A 17,991-nucleotide genomic window follows, 5' to 3' on the forward strand; every position below is an offset into this window, starting at 1 on the left:
CTGCACTCTTTCAAGAACTAACATGCTGAATGACTCTGGGTAGCTCTTTCCACCAGTCTGGGTCTCAGAATCTTCTGTAAAATGAGAGAGACTTGGGCTGGATCTGCTCCCCCACTGCCCCCCGAATATTCTGAGAAGCACAAGTTTGGCAAGCCTCAATGAGAAGGAACTGTGTGGGCAAACTTGTTTTGGAAATTCTGAGTTACATAAGGTGTAAAAGAGTTTTTACATTTTATTTTACCTCTAATATTACTAGTTATCCAGAAGCATTTATTGGGCGCCTCCTAAGCCAGGGACACCGCCGCCCTGTGGAGTTCATGCCTGTGCAGAAAAGCAAACCATGGCCAATTCCAGGGGAACTGTAAAGGGGAAGTCAGGAGTGCTGGGCACGGGAGCCCTCAGGGGTGGTGGGCTGCCCAGGTTAAGGGTGGGGGTGGCAGAGAAAAAAGCAAATAAATGCTAAGTGAGAGGACGTGGAATGCTGGAGAAATCAGAGAAAGTCAGGCCGGAAGCTAGATCGTTGCAGAACGTGAAAGCCTTTGGGGGGGATTTTGGACTTTATCCTAGGGGAGACAAAAAGCTACTGAGAATTTTAACTGGAGGAGTGATGTTTATGTCTTTGCAGAGACCCTTCCAGCTGCTTTGTAGAGAACAGGCAGAACCGTTAGGAGGCCTGCAATATTTTAGAGGAGAGATGCTGGCGATGTTGGGTGATGGGGGTGAAAACGGGGCAAAAGTGGACAGGTCTGAGAACAAGTCTGGAGATGTAATTGCAAGAAGTGAGGGAAAGAAGTTGGAAACAGTTCCCCAGTTTCTGGCTTGTGCCATTGGTGGTGATACTGATGCAGGGAATATTATGGGGTGTGGAGGCCAGTGAACTTGGTTTGGAGCCAATATTGTGAACTCCTAAGATAAAGAGTTTGCGGCATTTATCGAGTTTATTGGACCCATAATCCATTTCTTCTTGGCAGAACATCTCTCGGGCCCAGGGTTCCATGGAACACACTTTGGTAAATGCTGTACTAGGTGCTCTCAAGTTGTCTTCCAGCTCACATAGTATCTTTTCCCATAATGCTAACTATAACCAAAAAGTAAACCGCATTGCTTGATATTTTATTTTACTTATTTTTATTTATTTATTAGAGAGAGAGAGAGAGAGCACAAATAGGAGAAGCAGCAAGCAGAGGGAGAGGGAGAAGCAGGCTCCCCGCTGAGCAGGGAGCCCGATGTGGGGCTCGATCCCAGGACCCTGGGATCATGACCTGAGCCGAAGGCAGACGCTTAACGACTGAGCCACCCAGGCGCCTCAACATTGCTTGATATTTTAAATAAACGTTTAAATTGAAGTATAAGAAAGATATAAGGTGGGGGGCGCCTGGGTGGCTCAGTTAGTTGAGCGACTGCCTTCGGCTCAGGTCACGATCCTGGAGTCCCGCGATGGAGTCCCGCATTGGGCTCCCTGCTCAGCGGGGAGTCTGCCTCTCCCTCTGACCCTCCCCCTTCTCATGTGCTCTCTCTCTCTCTCAAATAAATAAATAAAATCTTTAAAAAAAAAAAGAAAAAAAAGAAAGATATAAGGTGGAATTTTTATAGTGAGCATGCCTGTGTGACCACTGCCTAGAACAACAGAATGCATTATCACAGAAGCCTGGGGCATTGTCTGATTTCCAGGTCTGTAAATCAAACACTGGGTGGTCCCATGGAGGCTGGCGGGGTGGATGGCTTGGCTGAACCATCCCTCCCACTTGCCCTCTGGGGTAGCGCCGTCCCCAAAACTCGGTGGCAGAGAGTGGCTTAGATGTCAGCTCGGCCATCTCTGTGCCCTGAGTGCATCGAGAGTCAGGGGCACTTGGCCTCTGACCTTGAAGGGAGTGGTAGTAACCAGTACATCGGGTGAAGGACCTTCATTTGGAGCGGGTCTCACCTGCCAAGTGGCCTTCATGTAATCTCAGGAAGAAGGAGAAGTGTCCTCACCCATTTGCCAGACAATCGCCAGTAGCTCTTGATTCCCTAGGTTAATGATAACCCCAGCACCGGGGTCAATAATATTTATAGGGTTAACAGCTAGCTTCTGTTGTGGGACCTCGGGTGGGGGTCAACTCAGTTGACTGATGTTGGCTCCTGGTGGCTCCCGCCTCTGATAAGCTAGTGACAAGGTTGGACTGGAAAGGATGGGGCTGGCCTCTGAGTATTTGCACTTGATTCCTGCAGATGGGCATGGTAAGGGAAGTCATCATGGGTCTTAGCACAGCACAAGTCTTCCCGCATTCCCTTTTTAAATTTAAATGCTTATGGATTTGGTCTCATTCTCCATGAAAGTATTTTTACCGCTTAGGGAGGTGGAAGCAGGAAGAATTTTGGAACATGCACATTTGGTCCTTTATTTCCTGGCCCAGTGAAGATGTGGTTTTGAAGACATTGGGGATCTGTCAGTTCTCTAGATCACTTCCAGCCCTGTAATTCTATGATCTAATAGAATTTATAACAATATGTATTCCAGTAGTGACTTGCAAAGATTGCTTTGAAGGGATTACAGATGGTTCTGTAAGTATATACTTTTAGAAGAACATAATGCAATTTGCTTTCTAGCCCAAAGCCCTAAAAATAATTAGGTAGGAGTTCACATGAGTGTTAAAAGGCAGTTGTTTCTGGTGAATCCAAATGGATTTAAAAAATCAATTTCATTTATCCTCAGAGGAAGGCTTGCATTTTAGATTTCTTATGGTTTATTGAATAGTAAAGCACAATGACCATGCTAGCATTAAAAAAGTAAGCAATGAGAAAAAATCAGTGCAACACTCCAAATTCAAATTAAGGATAATGGAGTGAGAGGAAGGAATTTCAGAACGCGGGAGTGAGTAATGCAACTGAGACCTCAAGTGTTTGCCTTGGGGGATTCTCGCTTGGTCAGATGTGTGTCTTCAACATATGGCTTCCATCTGACTAAGTCTCTAGCCCCTCATGCCTTGGAATCATCCTGACCCATTTGGTTTCCTTTCATGAGATCTGAGGGAGACTCTGTCCCTAAAATGCAGGTCAGAGTTTAGCTTCGTCGGTGCGTAGAAGGGTAGAAACCATTCAGAGGGGCAGGTAGGGCAGCTGAGGGTATCTGGACTGCGGTGGCCACACCGTGGAGAACCTTCGTGTAGGCACGAGAAAACCATTTTGGGGGTTTATCGTCAATAACCTTTTAGAATGAAAAGAGAATACCTTTAATGTGGAAAAATTAGAAAAAAACCAGAGGTACAAAGAGGAAGTTATAATCTTGTTTTTTAGAGCCATTGTGGTTGCTTCCCCCCCCCCTTTTTTTTTGGCTTGGGGAGACTCATTATCTAAGTGATATTTTTAGGAATTAACATGAGGTGGCAAGGTAGGATGTACCAAGGGAAGAGCTAAGGCAGGGAGACGATTTAGGAGGCTAATTCATGGGTCACTGGGCAAAATGGTGGTGGTAGCTAGCACTGACCAAGAGGAGGAAGGGGCAGATTTGAGGCAATTGGAAATGAGGGCTCAGTGAGTCTGGATGAATTGAGATGTGGGCAGAGACTGAGATAAAGTTACAGGTGATGTGGAGAGTGCCACTGGATGGTGGGAGAATGCATCATTCATTCATTCAACAGAAATGGATTGAGTGCCTACTACTCTCATGGAATTTATAGCCCAGTGGAGGGAGACAAACAAAAAAGAAAAGTAAGTAACTACAAGACATAGCATGTTACATGGTAGTAAGTGTTGTGAGGAAAAATCAAGCAAATTGAAAACAACCTGATAATAAAAAGCCAAGGTCATAACCAGGAACCATAGGTCAACCCCAGCATTTCCCCAAGAAGCCTTGGCTGTCCAGGTCCATTCTCATCTTATGATCTACCTTGACGAAGGATTGATCCTGCTGAAGGACAGTTTATGGCCCTGTTGCCTTTATTTTTTAAATTATTTTTTAAAGATTGTTTTACAGTAATCTGTACACCCAACGTGGGGCTCAAACTTACAACCTTGAGGTCAAGAGTCTCATGCTCTACTGACTGAGTCAGCCAGGCACCAGCCCCCCACCTGTCACCTTTATTTTAATGGATGAATGAATGAGTAACCAATTTAAATCTGACCTCTGACCAATGTTGAAATTCAGAAGAGATTCTAATATTTAAAGGTTCTTATGCCTTTTCTTTGTGGGGTCAAGAATGCCCTTGAAAATGCAGTGGAAAATTATGAATCTCCTTCCCCATAAAACTGGGCTTACTCTCATTACATACAGTTCCCAGGGATGCACTGATGGAGAGTCAGCCAGCCCATGAGGAGGTGGCCCACCGAGCACCTGAAGGCATGGCCACATTTTTCCTATGAGAACTAGTTGAAACCTCAAATCTTTACCCCCGAAAAGTGCCCAGCCCACATCACCTCCTATAGCATGACAAAGAAGATTTGGGCCTGGGCATTTTCAAGGGTACCAGGGTGCCAGACTGCTTAGAGCAGGGAAGTCCGAGCCAGGGAGTCTGGTCAGGAGATGGCAGGCATGACCCAGAGGAGAGGCCGCGAAGGCCCCACTGCAGCTCTGGGGAAGGTCAAAGCCAACACACATTCAGAAAGGGCAGAGGTGATGGGCTGCCTGCAGAGAGTGAAGGGAAGAGGATATAAAAAGAATCCTAGAGGTGATGCCTGGTTGCCTCAGTTGGTGGAACATTCGACTCTGAAGCTCAGGGTCATGAGTTCAAGCCCCATGGTGGGCATGAAGCCTACTTTAAAATAAACAAATAAATAAAAAGGACTCTGGGCTTGCAAGCCCAGAACAGGCAAAGGAGGCCCTGCCACCAAAGGTGAGGAAGGGAACAATTTGGGTGGCAGGTTCCACTGTTGCTTATAGAATCTTCCTAAAGTCCATACTCAGTTTGGAAACTTTTACCCCTAGTGGCTGAACTTGTAGACATGATGGAAATGCTAAACCACATTCATGAGCATCTTGAACTTTTCTCTCATGGCAGACATGGACTTCATTGCTCTCAGCTCCAGAGGTCCGGCTCTCCTTTTCTCCACAACATCTGTTTCCATTTGTCCTACGACCTGCATTATATTGTACATAGTTGTGTGATGACATTGTCCTAAAGTTAAATGAAAATTGCTTTTAAAGGGTATTTACAAGGAGTTTCTATTGCATCCCCAACCTAAATCATAACAGCTCCACATTCTAAGAGCACCATGTGAAGATGTCACGCTGTGATAAAGTTCAGATTGAATATGTAGGCTGGGTCTGGGGAAAGGACAACCTATAGGCTTTTGGAGGCGTGGGTTTAGAAAGAGAGTGACATCTTACATGCTCTCTGCATGCTTACAAACACGTGCGTTGTGCAAATGCACAGGAAAAGCGCTCAACTAGGCCAGGCCTGTTGCTAACAGTGGCCACCTCTGAGGAGGAAGATGGGGATGGGGTGAGGGGAGGGGATTGTCCCCTTTTCCCCTACCTACTCTAGTATCATTTGAATCTTTTTTTTTTTTTCCCGAAGATTTTATTTATTTTTTATTTGGCAGAGAGAGATTGACAGCGAGAGAGGGAACACAAGCAGGGGGAGTAGGAGAGGGAGAAGCAGGCTCACCGAGCGGGGAGCCCGACGCAGGGCTCCATCCCAGGACCCTGGGACCATGACCCAAGCCGAAGGCAGACGCCTAACGACTGAGCCACCCAGACGCCCCATCATTTGAAACTTTTAAATGGAGAATATATTTACAAATCCCTTGTGAAATTTAAAACAATTAAAGAAAGATGGAGGGGCCCTTGGGTGGCTCAATCAGCTGTGTCTCCCTGCCTTCAGCTCAGGTCATGATCTCGGGGTCCTGGGATGGAACCCCACATCGGGCTCCTTGCTCTGCGGGAAGCCTGCTTCTCCCTCTTCCACTCCCCCTGCTTGTGTTCCCTCTCTTGCAGTCTCTCTCTCTGTCAAATAAATAAATAAAATCTAAAAAAAAAAAAAGAAAGAAAGAAAGATGGAGGCAAAAATCTCAAGGCCAACACAGCTGGTGTAAATAGACACCTAGACCTTCGAGAAAGTGGTAAAGGTCACCTCACCTTTGGGACACCATAGATAGACTGGCTTTTTTGTTGTCTTGAACAAAACTTGTCCTCATTTGGTCTGCCATTTTGAGAAGTAAAGTAAGTGCTGGTTTCAGAATTTCTTCCCAGGGATGTAGCTCAGGCACCCGGCTGTACTTAGGACACGCTGTGAGCCAGGTGGCCAGACCCCCTCCCAGGTCGGGGTTTTTCCACATCCATGTGAGGAATTGGCACTCTCGATTTGTTGCTGTTCTCAGAATGTGACCACACCTGTCCCGAGGGTGAAACCCAAATGCTGAATGCTAGGTCATCACCACCCAGCTCTTTCTGAGCCACTTGTAGAATAGAATTGAACAGACATGAACTATAACCAGAGTTTTGTAGTTATTTTACACAAAGGGCTCCTTACAGTCCTGTGGTACCTGCCTCCTAGGCTGTTTTGTACAGTAACAAAAACCTTCGGCAAGATGAGGATTCTCGTCCAATGTCACCTGCCTTCTACATGTGGATCAGTCTCCTTGGGCTGATTGAACAAAGTACCATCAGCTGGGTGCCGAGAACCATAGAACTTGATTGTTGGACCCTTCTGGAGCCTGGAAGTCCAAAATCAAGGTGTCACCAGGGTCAAGTTCTCTTTGAGACTCTGGGTAGAATCCTTCCTTGCCTCTTCCTGTTTCTGCTGTGGCTGGAAACCCTTAGTGTCCCTTGCCTTGCAGACACATCCCTCCAATCTCTTCCTCCTCCAGTCATCATGACATTCCCTTGTGTGTCCGTCTTCACATGGTGGTCTTCCCTCTTCTTGTAAGGACGCCAGTCATTGGACGAAGGGCCCACTCTACTCCAGTCTGATCTCATCTTAACGAGTCACATCTGCAAAAATCCTAGTTCCAGAGGAGTATTGGGGGTTAGGACTTCAAGATATCTTTTTCCAACCCATAATAATATCCCAAAGCTAGAACTCGAACTCCCATCTTTCCTCCCCACCAAACCAACCTTATGATGATTCACTTCCTATCTCTCTTCTTTTTAAAAAATCATCATATGTAGACCTTGGTGGTAACTGATAGTGTCAGGTGTACCAGGAAAGTTCTGGAAGGAGGATCTAGTACTTGCTGGGAGACTAATCCCTGACAATTACAGAGGAGACTTTACCTGTGGGGTGATATCCTTGCAGGAAATTGTAGTACCAGACTGCTGGCTGCTGTTAAAACACTTCGGGCTCTTCATCTCCAGATGTTGCCAGCCCATAAAACTGTAGTAGGTGGTGGCTGACGTCATTTGAAATTCTGTAGGCCTGACACCTTGTAAGTTGAGTGAATGTTTGTGTGTGTGTGGTTGGGGTTTCGTGTGACGATGGGGTCAGCTGAGCAGCTCAGGATTTCTGTAGACATCTCTTGCTAAGGGAAGCTTTATAACCTAAAGCCTGTAAACTTGAATATTATGGCAAATTATACAGAGTAGTTTAAGTGATTTTCTTCTTTTAGTGACTAGTAGAACTCAGGATTTTTTTTTCCCACAGACTCTGATGTGTCCAGTGGACACAGGCTTTTGGCTACAAAATTTGAGTGGAGAAAAAAAAACAGAGAAAGCTGGAGAAACGCTGGGCAACCACTGGCCTCTGGAGCTGGATGCAGAATGGATTCTTAGATGGAGAAGAGACAGGGGAGAGAGACAGACAGACAGACACCAGACACCAACCTGAATTGGAAAGAACATAGGCCAGTGTTGCCCGCTGGGAACTGACATCACAAATAGAGTGTGGGTGAATTATAAAGGTGACCCTTTATTTTTTATTTTTTTATTTTGTTGTATTTAGAGAGGGGGGAGGGGCAGAGAGAGAGACAGAAAGAGAATCTCCAGCAGACTCTGCACTGAGCATGGGGCCCAACACAGGGCTCCATCTCACGACCCGGAGATCATGACCTGAGCCGAAATCAAGAATCGGACACTTAACTGACTGAGCCCCCCACGTGCCCCTAAATGTGACCTTATAAATAAAGGTCTGGGATAAGAGTGGAGAGAGCATAAAAGCTACTATGGGAAAAGAAGTAGTAGAAAGGTTTGTTTATGTATTATGGAGTTAGTATTAATTTGTTTAAAAAGTGTGTCATCTTAAATCCAGGACTTTCAGTATTTTTAAATGTATCTGTACATGTAAGGGGGGATTTACTATCAGACCATGCAATTATGGCATCTCTAATCACCTGATGGTGATAACCATGAGCGAAAACTCAGGACGCCTTGGAGTTGCCTCTTCAGGGAGAGCAGTGGTAATGTTTGTTGGGGGCAGATTCACCACGTCAGTAAGGAGAAAGCTGTGTTTTTAGAAATCAGACCCCTCATACTGAGGCTTGGATATTAGAATTCCGAAGTCTTAGGCAACTAATCAATTATCCACTTACCTCTTTACCGAATACATTGGTAAGACAAAAGTAAATTCTAGAAGCATATTAAAGCGAAACCTATAAAAAATTGCTTTAGAGACGCAGCTAGATATGGAGGTTTGAGGGTAAAATAGAACTTCACCAAATCCTAAAGCTCCAGTAACTGCAATATTCACAGGGGGACTGGATGTGAACCAGACCCACGGTTGTTGTCAGGGTCTCTGGGTATGTTTCCTTTTTCAGTGATGGTTGTGTTGCCATTTTCCGAGTCAGACTTAGGAAGCGGATAAGCCCTTTAGGGACAAAGGGGAATTTGAAAAACATGGCCAATATTAGTATCATTAATATGTTAATTTAACAATGAAAATGTATCAAGTGCTTGCTCAGTGCTATACACTTTTTTTTTTTTTTAAAGATTTTATTTATTTATTTGACAGAGAGAGAGAGACAGCAAGAGAGGGAACACAAGCAGAAGGAGTGGGAGAGGGAGAAGCAGGCTTCCCGCGGAGCAGGGAGCCCGATGCGGGCTCCATCCCAGGACCCTGGGATCATGACCTTTGAGCCGAAGGCAGACGCTTAATGACTGAGCCACCCAGGCGCCCCAGTGCTATACACTCTTAAGCAGGCATTTTCAGTATTGCAATTTTTAGATGCCTGCTTTTTAAGTGATCCTTCCCTTGCATTTCAAGACAGTGCTTTTGGTTTGGTTTTGTTTTTGGAAAGCCCGTCTGACTTTATAATGGAAGGATTCATTTAGTGGAAATTCAGTTTAAGGAAACTTTAAAAAATTTTATTCTGCAGGAGATGAGAGATGCCTGCACTGAGAAGTTTTTGTGGTTTTTTTTTTTTTTTTTTTTTTTTTTTTTTTTGAGAGAGAGAGCATAAGCAGGGTGGGGACAGGGGCAGAGGGAGAGAGAAGAGAGAATCCCAAGCATACTCCACACCCAGTGCAGAGTCAGATGTGGGGCTCCATCCCATGACCCTGATATCATGACCTGAGCAGAAATCAAGAGTCAGACGTTTAACTGATTGAGCCACCCAGGCGCCCCAAGAAGGGGGTTTTAATATGTACCTATGCAGCAAAAATGTTTACTTGATATCTAGTACATGAGCTTAAATCACCAAGAAGTAGAATGTTTTACAGTATACTCTTTCTTTTTTTTTTTTTTTATTCATGAGAGATAGAGAGAGAGGCAGAGGCAGAGGGAGAAGCAGGCTCCCCGCCGAGCAGGGAGCCCGATGTGGGACTCGATCCCAGGACTCTGGGATCATGACCTGAGCTGAAGGCAGACGCTTAACCGACTGAGCCACCCAGGCATCCCCAGTATACTCTTTCTTAAAGAGAGAAACCATGTCCTAAGAAATCTCTGCAAAGACAGGGACTTCATCCTTACCATCTTCGTGTCACCCACAGCCCCCAGCTCAGAACTTGGAGTATAAAACACGCTCAAAGCATGTTCTTGGAAGGAACGTTTGATCTGGGTATCCAAACCTGAAAGTGCCATTTCTTGACCTACGATTGTCAATGGTTGTTTTTTTTTAAAATGACATTTTCCCTGCTCTCGGTGATAATTAATGCTCAGTTCAGACTGCAGGGTTTGGATGAAGAAATCTGAACAATAGCTAGACAAGACAAAGCCTGTTAAATCTTCTGCAGGCTTCTCCCTCTACTAATGTGGTTTAGAATTATATGTTAGGAGCACTGTATACCAGAAGAATATTGATTGCATTTCAGATAATGCAATTTACAGTTAATAAGATGGTTAGGCTGGTCCAGGGAAATATTTGTTTTGTTCAATAATGTTAGACAGAAAACATACATTTTAATAAATACTGCATGAGAACAATCCTTTTGGGTGAACTTTAAGGAAATAAACATACAATCATATGGCTACACATCAGCGAATTTTCACATCTCTGAAATCTGGTGAGATGTATTCTCAGGAGTTCTTTGCTTTACAAATAGATTATTTTAAATTGTTCTTGTTCTAGTATCAGAACCTTTGTCTGGCATTTTTCTATGTAACCTTACTATCCAAGGACAATTGTTGTAGAACAGAATACACAGTATGATTCCATTTGTTTAAATACACACACACACACACATACATACACAGATTTATGGTTAAACACACACACACACACCCCTCTGGAAGATTATCTAACCACAGTGATCATCATGAGGAGCAGGGCAGAGTGAGATAATAGGTATTTTCACATTTAGAGTTATAGATTTCTAGGATACTCCAATTTTATAATATGCATATATTTCTTTTGCAATCAGAAAAAGATATATTAGCATACAGACCTGAAGTTGATGACACCGACAATAAAAACAGTCTTGCCAAGAGCCTGAAAGTAATCTAGTTGCAGAGTCTTCCATCAAGATGATTTCCTGCGCGCGTGGGGGGCAGGGTGTGCACTGTGGTACCACCGGACCTGCCACCACTTGACAGTCTATCGTCGGAGGGAGAGAAAGAGGACATAGGAATGTCTGTCTGTCTGCCCAGACTAGGAAGATCTTGTAGGGGGTATAAGATGAGACACTGGTAACCGTAAGGGGAGGTGTATCGTGGTGTCTTTGCCACATGTTAAAAAAAATTAAATATTGGGGCGCCTGGATGGCTCAGTTGGTTGAGCGACTGCCTTCGGCTCAGGTCATGATCCTGGAGTCCCGGGATCGAGTCCCGCATCAGGCTCCCTGCTTGGCGGGGAGTCTGCTTCTTCCTCTGACCCTCCTCCCTCTCATGCTCTCTCTCTCTCATTCTCTCTCTCAATTAAATAAATAAAATCTTAAAAAAAAATTAAATATTAAAAGGCTCTGTTCAGGGGCGCCTGGGTGGCTCAGTCGCTTAAGCATCTGCCTTTGGCTCAGGTCAGGACCCTAGAGTCCTGGGATTGGGCCCTGAGTGGGGCTCCCTGCTCAGCTTCTTCTCCCTCTCCCTCTGCCTCTACCCCTGCTTGTGCTTGCTCTCTCTCTCTCTCAAATAAATAAATACTTTTTTTTTTTTTAATTTGACAGAGAGAGACACAGTGAGAGAGGAAACACAAGCAGGGCAAGTGGGAGAGGGAGAAGCAGGCTTCCCGCCGAGCAGAGAGCCCGATGTGGGGCTTGATCCCAGGACCCTGGGATCATGACCTGAGCCGAAGGCAGATGCTTAAGGACTGAGCCACCCAGGCATCCCAATAAAAATCTTAAAAAAAGAAAAGGCTCTGTTCAGGGCCACACATCACAGCCACTGGTGAGCATCGGACAGGATTCCGGTGGGATAGTTCCTGTGTCCTCCCAATGGCCTCTCACAAGGCTGTCCGTTATATTCTCCCCCCCCCCCCCCCCCCCCCCCCGAGACAGGGCTTCCTTCTCCAGCCATCCATGGGGAAAGACCAGTTTTGTTTTGCTTTTTATTTCCCCAATGTCTTGCAGACTGATACTTTAATAAAATCAATAAAAATGAATTACTGGAAAAATGAAATTAAAAAACCAGGAAGACATACAAAATTCAGGGTCCAATATTTTTATTATTTGATTGAAAAGACATAAAATCCCTCGGGCAATTTTAAAAAGGCGTTCTCTACTGAGGGAGGGGATGATTTTGCCCCCTCCCCCCGCCCCGCCCAGGGGACATTTAGCAATGTCTGGAGACCGTTTCGGCTGTCCCGGCTGGGGAGGGGGTGTTCCTGGCGACTGGTGGGCAGAGGCCAGGGAGGCTGTTCCATGTCCTGCAGCGCCCAGGACAGCCCCCACCCACACCCATGCTAAGGAATAATTAGGCTCAAAATATCAGCAGTGCCAAGGTTGAAAAACCCTGCCTTAAAACTTTTTAGGTGGTCAGTTTTTATATTTTTCCCTGGGCAGATGGTGACATTTTGGACCCCGCTCCACAGACGACACTTTGAGAACTGCCCTAATGTACTTACTCTGACCCAGTAAGGTTGTCAGACAAACCCCAACCCGAATTCTCTATTCCTTGAAATCGGTGACACTGTGTCATAAGCAAGAGACCAGAATGAGCACAGGAGAATGAAGAGTAGTGATGAACCATGAGAAAGATGATTCGTGTAGACAGCCAGGCGGGGCCAGGGGCATGAGCCCGGGACGGCGACTGAAGGCTCTGGGCCGCCATTCTCCCATCTGTGAAATGGGAATCCCGCCCTCCTCAGAAGGCTGTTGTGGGGGTGGCGTGTAAATACTAGGGTGTGAAAGGGCCTACTCCACGTGGCACCCAGCACCCAGCCCCGGTTAGCTCTCTCTGCGACTCCTCTGTCCAAGGACCCGGCCGGGCCCAGGTCGCTGCCAACCTCAGAGCGTTGCCCCTTCTTGTCACCCTTTTCATTTTTGTGGTGCGGCCGCAGGCGACCCTCCTGCCATTCTCTCCTCCTCACAGAAGTCCGGGGCTCACCAGAACCTTTCAGCCTCCAGACCAGAGAAGGAGCGAAGGGCGGGAGTGAAGCCGACCTCTCCCGGGAAGATGGAAGGAACTGCTCATGTGGAAGGTGCCAGGCAAACGGCGGGAGCCGCGGCTCGCCCTTGGGCCCTCCCTAGCTGCCTCTGATATAAAGCGGTGGGAAAGGAACCTCGGAGGAGAGAAGAAAGTGTCCGCGAAACTGCATCTTGTCCCACCCGAATTGGTGTGCAGAGCAGAGCCAGGCTCCCGTTTGCTCACGAGCAAAGGGCACCAGGAAAGGGCGGGGCCTACCGCGAGCTCCACGCCGCGAATCCCAGCTCCTCCTCCCGAGCGCCGCGCAGCGGGCGAGGCGGGAGCCCCCTGGGCCCCGCGCCGCTGAGCGCGCGCCCGGGAACCAGAGCCCAGACGGTCGCGGTCCCTGATCTCGGACCCGGGCCCGACCCGCTGTCCTCTGTGGGTCCCCGGGAGCGGCCGCGGGGCTAGGAGATCCGGCGGAGATCCCGCGAAGCCCGGGCAAAGCCGGGGCGGGGGGGGGGGGGTCGGGAGGGGGGGGACCCTCCGTTCAGGGCGGAAAGGCCCTTGGCAAGGGTGCGCCCCAGCCCAGGCGCGGTACGTACGATCCCTGCTTCCAAAACTGTCTGTCCGAGACAACTTCCCTCTCCTTCATCGCCGCCCCGTCTGAGTCTCGCTCCGGACTCGGTGGCAGCGGGGGAGAGGGAGGACCTTTGGGAGCGCGGCTCTGTTTGCGTCTGAGTCCGCGGCAGGTGCTTCGGGGAGACAGCCGCCCTTGGGGGGCAGGAGGCCCTCCCCCAACAGTCCAGAGGCTAGAAGTCACCACGCCAGCCGAGACAGGGACGGATGGGGACAGGTACGAATGAACAGCAGGTTTGTTAAGTTACCCGGAGCTCCCTGGAAGGAAAACTCTGTTCTGTTCCAAATGCACATTATTTGAGCTTCCTCTTCATGGCTGCGTCACCCCCAGCCTCTTTGCTGCTGTCAGTGGAGGGACTGGAGAAAGATGGCTCCTTGATCACCTTCTGTACCCAAGGCACGGGGAGACCCTGGGTACACAAGACGGTTAAGACATAATTTATCTCCCACAGATGCTCACAGCCTGGACAGGTACATGAACTATAAACTAATAAGGACCATGCGTGCGTCAAGTGCTATAAAAATGCACTTAACAAGGATTTGGGAACAGGGGGGAAGGAGCCCAGGAGTGCCCAGGAACAAAGAAATGGTCCCTGCGTGATTCTGACAGGCTTTCAACATCTGGAGCCGACCGTGATTGCTACCGTGCTCTGACTAGGTAGCAAACAACTTCCTCATTTTATGACTCTTTAATTCTGATTCATATTCTCAGGTTTTGCGATGCTGGCAGAACATATAGTCTAAAACTGTATCTTAATCCCACTTACCCAGATTTTTCTCCTGATACATCATTAAAACATCTTTTTACCCAGCACATGCTTGGTGTCACCATTAACTTATATTCTGTATGACGTGCCTTTCAATTCCAAAAGCAATCCTTTCGTATAAATATTCCTGCAGATCATTAAGTCTGGTACTCTGGCACTAGGCATAATTGGAGGATGAATCCAATAATTTCAAACAAACAGTTCCAACACCTATCCATACAACATTTGAGATCGCTTCCTATTTTCAAAGAAAATGATATATGAGGGGCGCCTGGGTGGCTCAGTCGTTAAGCGTCTGCCTTTGGCTCAGGTCATGATTCCAGGGTCCTGGGATTGAGCCCCACATTGGGCTCCCTGCTCAGCAGGAAGCCTGCTTCTCCCTCTCCCACTCCCCCTGCTTGTGTTCCCTCTCTCGCTGTGTCTCTCTCTGTCAAATAAATAAATAAATAAATAATCTTTAAAAAAAAGAGAAAATGATATATGAGTATGTGATATATACATATGTATATATAATGTATAGATATGTGTATATATCATATATCATGTACGTACAATGTATACTCGCTTTTTTTCTTGCATGTTAGTCTCAAATTAATTTTTTTCTATTAAATCAGGCAATGAGTGCCTTTGCAAGGCTGAGCTCTTGGTAGATGAGCCCTGTGATTCAGCTTTGCCACGATGAGGTATTCTAGGGGCTTTTAAAAGTATGGAGACATTATTAGGATTAGTAAAAACAGCATCTTCAAAATTATGCAAACTGAAAGTACAAAAAAACCCCCCATTTTAGCTTTTGATGGTTTGATGAAACTTTCTACTCACTGGCTTCGTAATTCATAAGCATCAAAGTCAAGGAAACTATGGTGACATAATTTGGCAGCCACAACTTCTGAGTCTCGAAATGCATCAGCTGAATTGAATGTAGTATTTCTTTTTAATTTTAAATGGGTAAAATATAGATTCATGGTTTTAGAATCAGAATCAGTTTAATGACTGGAAAAAGCCTTTGAGAAAATTTGTCCCAAACCCATCATTTAACGATGAATACTATCAGAATACAGCTGGTTTATGACTGGAAGCTCCTTTAACCCACACTGGCTCACCTGCCTGATCTGTGAAATGAGACACTGGGCTGTATGAACTCTTGATCCCCTACCACTGCCAACATATTGTAGGAGTCTAATAAATGGTTGAATGAACGCACCTAATGCCCAGAGAGGCTGGTTGATTTGCCTGAGATCACACAGTTAGTCAGGGACAGATACAATTCTGACTCTCAGCCTTTGAGAGTTACACAGAATAGGCTTAGAATAGAAACCTTGACTTTTGTAAAAGTACATAGAGATTAATGAAGAATACACCATAAGAGACACAAAACAAAACCCAATTTAAATCTATACTAAAACCAAGTCAAACAAACTGCCAATTACATTTCAATTACCTGCATATCCACTTTTTTTTTTTAAAGAGTTTATTTATTTATTTGACAGAGAGAGACACAGCGAGAGAGGGAACACAAGCAGAGGAAGTGGGAGAGGGAGAAGCAGGGAGCCCGATCCCAGGACCCTGGGATCATGACCTGAGCCGAAGGCAGGCGCTTAACGACTGAGCCACCCAGGCGCCCCTGCATATCCACTTTTTAATCATAGACTGGCGTCCCTTAAATAGTCAGCTTATGTCCCTTGTGTACAAGGGTTGTGGGTTAAATTGTGTCCCCCCAAAATACATGCTGAAGTTCTAACCCTCAGTACTTGTGAATGTGACCTTATTTGAAAATAAAATGTTTGCAGATGTCATCAAGTTAAGATGAGCTTACTAGGGTGGGTCCAAATCCAGTATAACTGGTGTCTTCACAAGAGGAGGGAAATTGGTCGGAGACGTCAGTGAAGAAGGCCATGTGACATTGGAGGCAGAGATTGGAATTATGTTGCCATTAAGTCAAAGAACGCCTGGAACTACCAGAAGCTGGAAGAGGCAAGGAAGGACCCTCTCCTAGAGGTTTCGGAGGGAGCACCTCCCTGCTTACACCTTGATTTCAGACTTCCGGCATCTAGAACTGTGAGAGAATGACTTTCGATTGTTTTAGGGCACACAGTTTGTAGTATTGTGGTAAGGCAGCCCTAGGAAATGAACATACCCCTCATATTTGTGTGGGTTTACGGGGCCCACTTGGGTCCTTCTCTGTCAGGAATCTGAGATGGTGGCTGGGATTGGAGTCATCTGCAGGTATGACTGGGTTGGGTATCCAAGATGGTGCATCCACATGACCACAGGTGATGTTGGGTTTGGCTGGGGGCTCAGATGGGGCTGTGAGCTGGAGCACCTGCACGTGGCCTCTTCATGTAGTGTGGGTTTCTCACAGCGTGGCGGTTGCTCGAGGACAACCATTCCAAAGAAGCAGGAAGTAAAAACTGCTGGGCCAACAAGGCCTTGGCCAGAAAATAGAATGGCATCTGTTCTGCTGCATCCTATTAGTCACACACATTGAGGGGATATAACTGAACTCAAAGTTAGTGATTGAGGGATGGTTCTTTGAGATGTTCTGAGCCATTGCCTCCCACTGGTGATATTGATGAACAAGATTAGGTTGGAGGAAACATTATTCCTCAGGATAGCAAATGCTACCTTGGGACCCAGAAGGGCTAATGAAGGGTTCTGAAGGGTTCTTACGGTTCTACATTTAAGGAGAGCTTCTTCAATCCATTTTCCCCCATCAGAAACTTTCTCGGGGCACCTGGGTGGCTCAGTCCTTAAGCATCTGCCTTCAGCTCAGGTCACGATCCCAGGGTCCTGGGATCGAGCCCTGCATTGGGCTCCCTGCTCCGCAGGAAGCCTGCTTCTCCCTCTCCCAGTCCCCCTGCTTGTGTTCCCTCTCTCGCTGTGTCTCTCTCTGTCAAATAAATAAATAAATAAAATCTTTAAAAAACAAAAAAACAAAAAAAAACTTTCTCACCTCTGGGTCACAGCTTAGGAGGCTGGAGGAGACATTCCTCTCTCCTTGCTTTTGAATCACTTATTGTTGGGATGTCTGGGTGGCTCTGTCAGTTAAGTGAATCATTTATTGCAACTGTTATACCATGTTCAGTGAGTCCCTAGCTGATGAGGAGGGAGTCTCCCTAAAGGCCTCACAATTCTTTACTCAGTTTGCCTTTGTTAAATGCCTCCTGGGGGTCCACGCTGGGTTGACTGCTGAGACAAGGAAATAAGTAGGAATTTTAAAAGTTAAAAAAAAAGGCCTGCGACCTAGGGAGATGGAGCCAGGAAGCCTCTCGTAACTTTCTCTTTCATTCTCCTTTCTGAGCTATAGAAGGTGTCTGGGTCTCAGAGCTGTCCTGGCCATGTCTGTCTCTAGACACTCTTTCTTTTCCCACAGGGTGGCTGGCCTGAGATGTTGTCTGGGCCTGAGTAGACCCCCAGAGTTCACAGCACTGGGGCAAACACATTCTAGTTATGCGAGCTCCTTATGACCTGAGAGGTTAACACCTGGAAAGATCACCCTCTGGGAGATAGATTCCTGCTATCTATCTCGGGGAGGAGACCCAGGAACAGAATTCAGAATGGTGAGAAGAAAGAGCTGTACCATACCTCTGGTGTGGACTGCAGAGGGCTGCTTTTGGCCTCTTCACAGAAGGGGTTGCCTCTTGTGGTGGGCATGATGGCCTTTATATCGCCCATGCCCTTGAAGGACCCTTGGTGGCATCAGGGACTTCCAAAGGGAAGAGTGGCATGGAGGTTGGGGAGATTTG

General features: G+C 46.6%; 1 long non-coding RNA gene across 1 annotated transcript in view; it reads left to right on the forward strand.

The window, feature by feature from the left end:
• LOC135362227 (uncharacterized) overlaps positions 1-14,481 on the forward strand; it is a 69,703-nt gene extending 55,222 nt beyond the window's left edge. The window contains exons 9-10 of the long non-coding RNA XR_010406705.1: positions 7,560-7,815; positions 12,810-14,481. This is a non-coding gene — a long non-coding RNA (uncharacterized LOC135362227). The remainder of the gene's footprint in view (positions 1-7,559; positions 7,816-12,809) is intronic.
• Positions 14,482-17,991: the final 3,510 nt, after the last annotated feature.

Source organism: Mirounga angustirostris, unplaced genomic scaffold (genome assembly GCF_029215605.1).
Source record: "Mirounga angustirostris isolate CCGP_5_RB_7025 unplaced genomic scaffold, mMirAng1.0.hap1 SCAF_12, whole genome shotgun sequence".
NCBI classification, from domain to species: domain Eukaryota; kingdom Metazoa; phylum Chordata; class Mammalia; order Carnivora; family Phocidae; genus Mirounga; species Mirounga angustirostris.